Source organism: Salvelinus sp. IW2-2015, linkage group LG8 (assembly GCF_002910315.2).
Source record: "Salvelinus sp. IW2-2015 linkage group LG8, ASM291031v2, whole genome shotgun sequence".
Lineage (NCBI taxonomy): Eukaryota > Metazoa > Chordata > Actinopteri > Salmoniformes > Salmonidae > Salvelinus > Salvelinus sp. IW2-2015.
Window position 1 is genome coordinate 29,993,773 of NC_036848.1, and position 11,898 is coordinate 30,005,670.

Below are 11,898 nucleotides of genomic sequence, written 5' to 3' on the forward strand. Positions count from 1 at the left end.
CACTGGTAGAGAATGTATGCATTGTTTTAACCTTTATTTAACTTGGCAAGTCAGTTAGACAGATTTGTTTTTTCTAATGACGTCATAGAAAGTGGGTTTAACTGCTGTGTTTCAGGGGCAGAACAACCGGATTTGTTTTAAACCTTGTCAGTCGGGGATTCAATCTAGCAAACCATTTTGGTTATAGTTCCACGGGTACACAGTCGCTACCTGCCACCCATGAATGATTGGTTGAATGATGAATGAATGAGTGAGAGTCCCAAATAGCACCCTAAGTCTAAAGTAGTGCCTATATAGGGAAAAGGGTGCATTTAGGATGCAGCACATAGTTTTCACAGAGCCTCCCATTAATGGTGATGACAGTGACTGGGACTGTGTGAGAGACTGGGACTGTGTGGAGAGACTGGGGATGTGTGAGAGACTGGCTCTGTGTGAGAGACTGGACTGTGTGAAGATGACTGGCTCTGTGTGAGAAGAAGACTAGGCCTCTGTAGTGAGAGACTGGCTTGTGTGAGAGACTGGCTAATGTGTGAGAGACGGCTCTGCTGACGTAGCACCTTGGCGTCCTCAGGCTCGCTGTGGTACGAGCATCTGTGGTGCTCCGTGTGTGACTGCAGCTGGCTCTGTGTGTAGACCTGGGACTGTGTGAGACTGGGTGCTGTGCTGAGAGCACTGGGTGTGTGAGAGACTGGGACTGTGTGACGCAGACATGGGTTCTGTGTGAGAGACTGGGATGTGTGAGAGACTGGGCTGTGTGAGAGACTGGGCTGTGTGAGAGCCTTGGCTCTGTGTGAAGACTGGCATCTGTGTGGAACTGGGGTGGTGTGAGAGACTGGGTACTGTGTGACGAGACTGGCTCTGGGTGAGAGACTGGGCTGGTGGTGGAGACTGGGCTCTGTGTGAGGACGTGGGCTGTGTGAGAGACGCTTGGTAGCTGGGACTGAGTGAGAGCAGTGGGTGCGTGGTGAGAGAGGACTAGGGGACGTGTCGGTTTGAGAGACTGGCTCTGTGTGGAGTGTGTAGAGACTGGGATGGTGATGAAGAGCTAGGCTTCTGTGTGAGAGAGGAAGCGTGGCTCTGTTGTGAGAGACGGGATTGTGTGAGAGTGGGCTGGGCGTCGTGAGGATGGGTTGGTGAGAGACTGGGACTCTGAGTGATGGAAGTACTGGGCGCGGTGTGAGGAGACTGGGAAGCGTAAGGAGGTGTGAGAGGACGCTGCTAGGAGGTGTAGCGAGACGTGGGGAATATGGTGAGTGCGAGGAGGACTGAGGATGGGTGGTGAGGAGGGACTCTGGTGTGGAGGAGAGGGGGTGCGCTGTGTGGTTGTGAGATAGGAGGGGAGAGACTGGTGGAGCAGGTGGGGGTGGGATGAGGGAGCTGGAGTAGTGTGTAGGGAGAGTGACGCTGGCTTCAGTAGTGGAGGAAGATCGAAGTGAGGAGCTTGCCTCTTCAGACTCTCTCCGCTGTGACGAGACTGGGGCTTTGCTGGTGATGGAGACTGGGACTTTCCGCATGTTGCCCGCCAGACGTCTCTGAGAGCGACTCTGTCGTGTCGCATGGACGACGACTGATTCTCAGATGTGAGCTTGTAGAGACTCTCGTGCTCTCTGTTGTGACGAGACTTCGGCTCCTGATGTCGATGAGACTGGCTCTCTGCTGTGAGAGACTGGGGACTGTGTCTCTGACGACTGATCTTCTGTGCTCTGCCTGTTTGAGTGACTGTGTTGCTCCACCCTCGTGTGTCTCGACTCTTGGGTCGCTGTCTGTTCTGTGCTCGAGAACGACTCGGAGAGTGTGCAGAGACTGGGAGCCTGTCTTCTCTGTGTTGAGAGACTGGACCTGTTTTGTGTGACGGTACGACTCTGTGCTCTGGAGCCAGACTTGCTCTGTGTGACACGATTGGGACCTTCGTGCGCACGAGACTGGGTCTGTGTGAGAGACTGGGACTCGGTTGTGCGATGAGACTTGAGGGCTGTGTGTAGAGGGAGACTCGGAGAGCGCTCTTGGTTGATTCGGGAGGACTTTGATAAGGTCAGAGTGTGAGAGAACGCGCGTAGAAGTGTGGTGAGCAAGCTCGGAGACTTTAATCTGGATTACTCTTGTCAGGTGAGCACACTGTGAGGGGTGCTGGTGATGGATGAGAACTGGTGCGTGATGTGAGAGACACTGGGACTGTGTGAGAGACTGGTCTGTCGTGAAGAGCAACTGGGTTTGGTGTAAGTGTGACTGGGGTTAACCTAGTGTGGATAAGAGACTGTGTTCTTGTGAGGAACGGCACTACAATGACTTCAGGGGATGCTGTGTAATGAGACTTGGTGTGCTTTTGGGTTGAGTAGACTGAACACTCTGCTCTGCGTCCAACAATAGCCCCTTATTTTATAAATGTAGTGTCCCACTGGGTGTTCTTGCGAGTCTCCAATGAGTAAGTTCTTGGTGCCACTGGTGTTGAGAGAGAGACCGCATGATGCCGGTTTGTGACCAGCCTGTCGGAAGCCTGTCCTATTGCTTTTCATCAGTTGGCAGTAGCGCATGGCTGATTTCTAGGATGGGAGGCTGCTTGGTTGGCTGGTTTACATAACAAATTACTTTATCTGTTACATTACCACCAGTAACCACACCAGGGATCAGATCAACCTTACATCTCCAGCAGGACCTAAAGTCTGGAATTCATTGCAACATTACAGCAGACTCAGAGCACATGGTGAGTCAGCTTACAACATTACAACCCAGTAACCCACACAAGGAATCTTCTTACAGCATTACACAGCTCCAGACAACATGACCGGCCCTACACACAGACACTGCGGAGTCGCCGCACATATGTGTTGAGAACATAGACATTTCAGACAGCATCAACACAAATCACTATCAGGTGCACATTTGAACTACATTCAGCAGTATATTGGTGGATCTACACACGAACACACACCCTACAACACCAATCTATCAGCAAGTAGTTTGTGGTAGCACTACACCAACACATCATGAACTACTAAGATACAGACACACCAACACAACATCTAAACACACCACACCAAGCACACACCTTCTAACAACTGGCCTGGGGTTCAAGCACTCAAACATCTATAATAGAACAATATTTGAACCGGAATAGAACACTAACTGAATTTTGTATAAGACGTTTTGGTACCAAAACATATCATTCAGGCAGTATTTGGGAAATGGGTGTGGAGTCGGGGGTGGGCACTACGTTGGGATGTCTTGTGCTGGCACGTTAGGGGGGCGGGGTGGGGGGTGGTGTGCATCACTTAGACAGGTGATATAGACAATGAGCAGGACAACTGCTGCCCACAAATAGCATTTACACTGCTGTAAGTTCTCTTAAATATCAATTTAGGTCGAGGGTATTGCGCAAATAATCCTTTATTGTCATTGTGAACGCTTAAACTCGCTCTCTGGAAACAATATATTGGGTAAAGTTTCAGACGGAGTGTAAATCATTCATTCATATGTTACATTCTCACATGTTTCGTACTCTTGCCGTCGTTAGTTTTGAACTACATGCGATTGGCCTCGCTGGGCTATTCAATTTGGTCATGTTCAAGCTCAAGACAAATATCTGGGACTGACCGTGACTACACTTCAGGTCATGTATCGTGTGCTGCAGTAAGTGTCGCACGAAGCTTTCTGTGGGTATCATGTGGATTTCCTAGTCTATTCTGGCGGAGGCACATGGCAGTCCGAGTCTAATGCTGGGTTTGTAGGAGTATGTTGTGGAACTACACATAGGTCAGCTGAACAAGTGTTGATAGATAAGATCTAATCAGTTGGAAGAGTGCTTGATCCGTTATCGTCTTCCCATGAGCCCAGGGCCTAGTTTATCCGGCCGCTTGGGTTACCTTGTAACTACATTCAGAGGGCAGTATCTTGGTCGGCCGTAGTGTCATTGAGTTCAATAAAGGCACTAATCATTTCAGTGGTTCTTAACAGTGGGACTTTGTTGTGTGTATAGGTTGAAGAATCACCTAGAGGTCAACTATCATGGGACTCATTGGCACGTTAACTTCGTCTTTTTATCCGAGAATTAGGCAAAGTGGATTGTGAAAGGCTAACAAAATCTGAGTCTGTGTCAGCTCTCTTGAGGATCGGGGTTTCCTAGGCACTTTACCAAGTTGGCAGCACACAGTTTAGTATTGGTGAGAGTGACGGTTGACGCTAGATCTCTCACAGAACTGTACAGGCTTCAGTAGACTTGTCGGGTGGTGTTGAACTACAATTCAGTCAGTAAGGCAGCGGAGCCTATGGTGGTGGGTTGAATTACATTCAGCAGTATCTTGGTGTGGTGAACTAATTCAGTCAGTATCTTGGTAGTTGAACTACATTCACGCAGTATCTTGGGGGTGGTTGAACTACATTCAGCAGGTAAATCTTGGTAAGTTGAACTCCATTCAGACAGATCTTGGTGGCTGGTTGAACTACATTCAGGCAGTAATCTTGGTGGTAGTGTGCACTACATTCAGCAGTATCTTTGGTGGTGGTTTGAATACATTCAGACAGTATCTTGGTGGTGGTTGCACTTACATTCAGCAGTATCCTTGGTGGTGCTACATTCAGACAGTATCTTGGTGTGGTTGAACTACATTCAGCAGTATCTATGGTTGAACTACATTCAGTCAGTCTTTGGTGGTAGTTGACACTAGCATTCAGCAGTATCTTGGTGGTTGGTTAACTACATTCAGCAGTATCTTGGTGGTGGTTGACACTACATTCAGAGTATCTCCTTGGTAGTTGAACTACATTCAGCAGTATTCTTGGTAATGTTTGAACTACATTCAGCAGTATCTTGGTGTAGTTGAACTACATCAGACAGTATCTGTTGTGGTAGTTTGAACTACATTCAGCAGTATCTTGGTGGTAGTTGAACTACATTCAGCGTATCTTTGGTAGTTGAAACTACATTCAGCAGTATCTTGGTGGTAGTTGAACTAACATTCAGCAGTATCTTTGGTGGTCAGTTGAACTACATTCAGCAGTACATCTTGGATAGTCTGAACTACATTCAGCAGTATCTTGGTAGTTGAACTACATTCAGCAGTATCTTCGGTGGTACAGTTGAACTACATTCAGCAGTACTCTTGGTGGTTGAACTTAACATTCACAGTTTATCTTGGTGGTAGTTGAACTAACATTCGCAGCTATTTGGTGGTTTATACTACATTCAGGCAGTATCTTGGTGGTAGTTGAACTACAAATTTCAGGCAGTATCTTGGTGGTATTGAACTACATTCAGCAGTATCTTGGTGGTAGTTGCCACTACATTCGCAGTTCTTGGTTGGTAGTTGAACTACATTCAGCAGTAGTCTTGGTGGTTTGAACTACATGCAGGGCAGTATCTTGGTGGTTGAACTACATTCAGGAGTTTACATCCTTTTGGGGGGTGGTTTTGAACTCCCATTCGCAGTATCTGGTAGTTGAACTAATTCAGCAGTATCTTGGTGGTAGTTGAACTACATTCAGCAGGTATCTTGGTGGTTGAACTACATTCGCAGTATCTTGGTGGTTGACTACATTCAGGCAGTAATCTTGGTGGTAGTTTGAACTACATTCAGCAGTTATCTTGGTGGTAGTTGACCTATCAATTTGCAGTATTTGGTGGTTGAACTACATTTCAGCAGTATCTTGGTAGTTGAACTACATTCAGCAGTTATCTTGGTAGTTGAACTACATTAGCAGTATCTTGGTGGTAGTTGAAACTACGCATTCAGCAGTATGCTTGGTGGTAGTTGACTACAATTCAGCGTATTTTGGTGGTAGTTGGAAACTACATTCAGCAGTATCTTGGTAGTTGAACTAGACATTCAGCAGTAAATCTTGTTGGTAGTTGAACTACATTCAGCAGTATCTTGGTGGTAGTTGACCTACTTCAGCAGGTATCTTGGTAATTGAACTAGCATTCAGCAGATCTTGGTAGTTGAACTACATTCATGCAGTATCTTGGTGGTAGTTGAACTTACATTCACAAGTATTCTTGGTGGTTAAACTACATTTCAGGCAGTATCTTTGGTGGTATTGAACTAACATTCAGCAGCTATCTTGGTGGTTGAACTACTTCGACAGTATCTTGGTGTAGTTTGAACTACATTCAGCAGTATCTTGGTGGTAGTTGAACTTACGCATTCAGCAAGTTCTTGGTGGTCGTTGAACTACAGTTCCGCAGTATTTGGTGGTAGTTGAACTACATTGTAGCAGTTCTTGGTGTTGAACTACGCATGGCAGCAGTATCTTGTGTTGAACTACATTCAGCAGTATCTTGGTGGTTGAACTACATTCAGCAGTATCTTGGTTAAGTTGAACTACATTTTCAGCAGTTCTTGGTGGTAGTTGAACTACATTCAGCAGTATCTTGGTGGTTGAAACTACATTCCGCAGTATCTTGGTGGTTGAACTACATTCATGCAGTATCTTGGTGGTTTGAACTACATTCAGCAGTATCTTGGTGGGTAGTTGAACTACATTCAAGCAGTATCTGGTGGTAGTTGAACTACATTATGACAGTATTCTTGGTTGGTTGAACTACATTCAGCAGTATCTGTTGTGGTAGTTGAACTACATTCAGCAGTAATCTTGGCTGTAGTGTGAACTACAATTCAGCAGTTCTTGGTGGTAGTTAACTACATTCAGCAGTACTTGGTGGTGGTCTGAATTACATTCAGGCAGTATCTTGTGGGTTTTTTTTAAAAATTTATTTTTTTATTTCACTTTATTTTTAACAGGTAGGCTAGTTGAGAACAACGTTCTCAAATTTGCAACTGCGAACCTTGGCCAAGATAAAGCATCGCAGCTGGGTGAACAGATCAACACAGAGTTAGCACATGGAGGTAACACATAAACAAGTCAATAACATGGGTAGAAAAAAAGGAGAATCTATATACAATGTGTGCAAAAGGCATGAGGGTAGGCAATAAATCGAATAATTACAATTTAGGCAGAAGTTAAACTGGATGTGGATAAATCATCAGATGATCACGTGCAAGACAGATATTGGTACTAGGGTGTGCAAAAGTAGCATGAAAAGTAATAAATAAAAGCAGTATGGGGGAGTGAGAAGGTGGTAAATTGGGGTGGGTAGTTTACAGATGGACTATGTCAAGCTGCAGCGGATCGGCTTAGCTGCTCGGTAGCAACGATTTTTAAGTTGTTGAGGGAGTAAAAGTCTTCAACTTCCGAGATTTTTGCAATTCGTTCAGTCGCAGGCAGCAGAGAACTGGAAGGAAAGGCGTCAAATGCCGGTTTTAGCTTTAGGGAATGATCAGTGAGATACAGCCTGCTGGGAGCGCAGTGCTGCGGGTGGGTGTAGCCATCGTGACCAGTGGGAACTGAGATAAGGCGGCACTTTACTAGCCATAGCCTTGTAGATGACCTGGAGCCAGTGGGTCTGACGACGAACATGGTAGGCGAGGGCCGCCGACTAGGGCATACAGGTCGCAGTGGGTGGGTCGTATCAGGTGCTTTTAGTAACAAAACGATGGCAGCTGTGATAAACTGCATCCAGTTTGCTGAGTAGAGTGCTTGGAAGCTATTTTTTTGTAGATGACAGCCGAAGTCGAGGATCGGCAGGATAGTCCCCAGTTTTACTAGGGTAAGTTTTGGGCGGCGTGAGTGAAGGAAGGCTTTGTTGCGGACTGAAAGCCGATTCTTGATTTGAATTTTGGATTGCAGATGTTGATATGAAGTCTGGAAGGAGAGTTTGGCAGTCTAGCCAGACACACCTAGGTACTTATAGATGTCCACATATTCTAGGTCGGAACCGTCCAGGGTGGTGATGCTAGTCGGTGCGTGCGGGTGGCAGGCAGCGAACGGTTGAAAACATGCATTTGGTTTTTACTAGCGTTTTAAGAGGGCAGTTGAGAGGCACGGATAGGAGTGTTGTATGGCCTTGAAGCTCGTTGGAGGTTTAAGATAGGCACAGTGTTCCACGGAAGGGCCGGCAAGTATATAGAATGGTGTTCGTCTGCGTAGAGGTGGATCAAGGGATGGCCCGCAGCAAGCAGAACATCATTGATGTTACAGAGAAAAGAGTCGGCCGAGAATTAGAACCCTGTGGTACCCCCATAGAAGACTCGCCAAGAGGACCGGACAACATGCCCTCTCCGCTTTGACAACTGAACTCTGTCTGCAAAGTAGTTGGGAACCAGCAAGGCAAGTCATTTCAGAAAAACGAGGCTACTGAAGTCTGCCGATAGAATATGGTGATTGACAGAGTCGAAAGGCCTTGGCCAGGGTCGATGAAGACGGCTGCACAGTAATGTCTTTTATGATGGCGGTTATGATGTCGTTTAGCTACCTTGAGCGTGGCTGCGGTGCCATCCGTGACCGGCTCGGAAACCGGATTGCACAGGGAGAAGGTACGGTGGGATTCGAGATTGGTCGTGATGCTGTTTGTTGACTTGGACTTTTTCGGTAAGACCTTTAGGATAGGGCAGGGCAGGCATGGATTAGGTCTGTCACAGTTTGGGTCCAGGGTGTCTCCCCCTTTGAAGAGGGGATGACCGCGGCACTTTCCCATCCTTGGGTCTCAGATGATACGAAGGAGAGTTGAACAGGCTGGTAATTAGGGGGTGCGACAAATCGGCGGCTGGAACCAGTTTCAGAATAGGGGGGTTCCAGATTTGTCAAGCCAGCTTGATTTGTATGGGTTCAGGTTTTCCAGGCTCTTTCAGAACATCTAGCTATCTGGATTTGGGTAAAGGCGAAGCTGGGGAGCGCTTGGGCGAGTAGGCGCGGGGGGGGCGGGGCTTTGGCCAAGTTGGAGTCGCCAGGAAGAAGGCATCGGCTCAGCTTGAGAAATGCTTGTTGAAGTCCTTCGATTATCACGGATTTTATTCGGTTGGTGACCGTGTTACTAGCCTCAGTGCAGTGGGCAGCTGGGAGGAGGTGCTCTTGTTTCTCCATGGACTTTACCGTATCCCAGAACTTTTTGGAGTTAGAGCTACAGGATGCGAATTTCTGCTTGAAAAAAGCTGGCCTTTGCTTTCCTGGACTGACTGCGTGGTATTGGTTCCTGACTTCCTGAACAGTTGCATTATCGCGGGGGACTCTTCGATGCTATTGAGTTCGCCACAGGATGTTTTTGTGCTGGTCGAGGGCAGTCAGGTCTGGAGTGAACCAAGGCTAATATTGTTTTTGGGTTTCTGCTTTTTTGAACGGAGCAGTGCTTGTCTAATATGGTGAGGAAGTAAACATTTACAAGAATGACCTCGGCATCCTCAACTGACGGGATGAGGTCAATATCCTTTCCAGGGTAACCGGGCCAGATCGATTAGAAACGGCCTGGCTGGAGAAGTGTTTAAGGGCGCTTTGACAGTGATGAGGGTGTGGTCGTTATGACCGCAGACGCGTGGCGCTACAGGCCAATGAGGCAGTGATCGCTGAGATCTTGATTGAAGACTAGCAGAGGTGTATTTGGAGGGCAGGTTGGTCAAGGATATGTTCTATTAGGGTGCCCATGTTTATGATTTAGGGTTGTACTGGTGGAGATTCCTTGATGCTTTGGTGTGAGTTTGAAGGGCAATCAAGCTTGGATTGTAGGATGCCGGGTGTTAAGCATATCCAGTTTAGGTCACCTAACAGAAAATCTGAAGCTAGATGGGGAGCGATCAATTCACGATGGTGGTCCAGGGCCACAGCTGGGGAGCTGAGCGGGGGTCGGTAGCAGGCGGCAACCAGTGAGAGACTTAATTTCTGGAGAGAATTAATTTTAAATTAGAAGTTCGAAACTGTTTGGGCATAGACCTGGAACGTATACAGACTTTGGCAGGCTATCTCTGATGTAGATGTGCAACTCCTCCCCTTTGGCAGTTCTATCTTGCCGGAAAGTTTATAGTTGGGGTATGGAAATCTCAGTGATTTTTGGTGGCCTTCCTAAGCCAGATTCGGACACGGCAAGGACATCCCGGATTGGGAGTGTGCTAAAGCGGTGAGTAAGGCAACTTTAGGGAGGAGGCTTTCTGACTGTTGACATGCATAGAGGCCAAGTGCTTTTTCGATCGCAGAAGTCAACAAATGAGGGTGATGGGGACATGCGGGCTGGGTTAACCTCCACATCACCGAAGGAACAGAGGAAGTAGTAGGCATGAGGGTGCGGCTAAAGGCTATCAAAACTGGTCTGCCTAGACGGTTGGGGACAAAAGACTAAAAGGAGCAGATTTTATGGGCGTGGTAAAGAATAGATTCTGCAATAATGTGCAGACAGGGGTACTGGAGGGGCGCGGGTACACGAGCGGAGGCAAGCCCAGGCACTGGGTGATGATAAGAGAGGTTGTATCTCTGGACATGCTGGTCTCAATGGTTGAGGTCCCGCATGTGTGGCCCCCCATCAGGTTCTCTGGCAGGCTATTCCAGAGGCTGGGGGCATAATAACTAAAGGCTGTCTCTTCATGCCTCTTGGTCCTAGGCTTTGGGATAATTAAAAGGCCAGAGGACCTGAGGGACCTACTGGGTACATAACTTAAAGCATGTCTGACATGTATTGGGGTGAACAATTGCGGATTGATTTAAAAAGCAATAGAATAATCTTTAAATGTATTCTAGAACTCACAGGCAGTCAGTCAGAGACCTTTAAACCGGTGTAATGTGTTCTCTCCGTCTGGTCTTGGTCAGTACCAGTCTGGTCCCGTGTGGCTCAGTTGGTAGAGCATGGCGCTTCCAACGCCAGGGTTGTGGGTTCAATTCCCACGGGGGGACCAGGATGAATATGTATGAACTTTCCAATTTGTAAGTCGCTCTGGATAAGAGCGTCTGCTAAATGACTTAAATGTAATGTAAATGTACCCACGCTGCAGCATTCTGTATGTTTTGCAGTTGACCAATGGCTTTCTTGGGTAGACCAGACAGGAGAGCATTACAGTAGTCAAGCATGCTTGTAATAACAGCATGGCTGAGTCTCTCTGTATCAGCCTATCAGAAACAGCCGCACCATGGCAATGTTCCTCAGGTGGTAAAAAACTATTTTGGTCACATTCCTAATGTGTGATTCAAAATTTTGTTCAGAATCTAAAATAACCACTAGGTTTTTTATCTGGTGTTTTATCTTTATTGTCTGTGAATAAAAATGTGCAGCCAGCTCTGTGCTTTGGCTCCAACAATAAGTACCTTGGTCTTGTCTTGGTTTAGCTGGAGGAAGTTGTGAGCCATCCAAGTATTTAAATCACTAATACAGTCTAATAATTTATCCGTGGAGCTAAAATCCTCTGATGGGACAAATGTAATGTCGTGTATCGTCTGCGTGGCAGTGGAAATCAACGCTGTGCTTTCTGAAACCACTACCAAGAGGTAACATATATAAACTGAACAGTACCGGACCCAAAATCAAACCTTGTGGAACGCCACATGTGATATGTATTTTCTCTGAGTTATGTTCACCAAGGATGACAAAAAACTCTAAGAAATGGACCGGAGAGGCCAACCCACCTCTCCAGTCTGTCCAGAAGGACATCATGGTCAACAGTGTTGAATGCAGCACTTAAATCTAAGAGTCCAAGGACAGAAAGCTGTTYGGCATCTGTGTTGGCTTTAAGATCATGTACCACTTTAACTCTCTGTGCTGTGGTGGGCATGAACACCAGATTGGATTACTTAAAAAAACAAAAAATACAGTTGGCACTTAAAACATTATTTAGCTGTTTGAAAACCAATTTCTCCAGAATTTTGCTTACAAATGGAAGGTTGTAGATTGGCCAAAAATTGCTAAGGGCTGGGCGGTATACCACATTTTACGATATACTTGTATTGATGCACGGAGCGGTTTGGGTTTTTACTTTACCTTCCTACCTATAACAATATTTTAATGTTTGGTTTGTTAAATGTGATACGCCGTGTGTAAAGTTAATTTTTATAGTTTACTTCGCTACTTGAGTCGTCTCTCTCCGCTCTCTCTCT

The 11,898-nt window shown here is 46.5% G+C and overlaps 1 non-coding gene across 1 annotated transcript; it reads left to right on the plus strand.

Annotated features, from left to right (window-relative positions):
- The first annotated feature begins 10,629 nt into the window (after positions 1-10,629).
- Positions 10,630-10,706, plus strand: trnag-ucc (transfer RNA glycine (anticodon UCC)). Its single transcript has one exon. It is a non-coding gene; the product is annotated as a tRNA-Gly (tRNA).
- Positions 10,707-11,898: the final 1,192 nt, after the last annotated feature.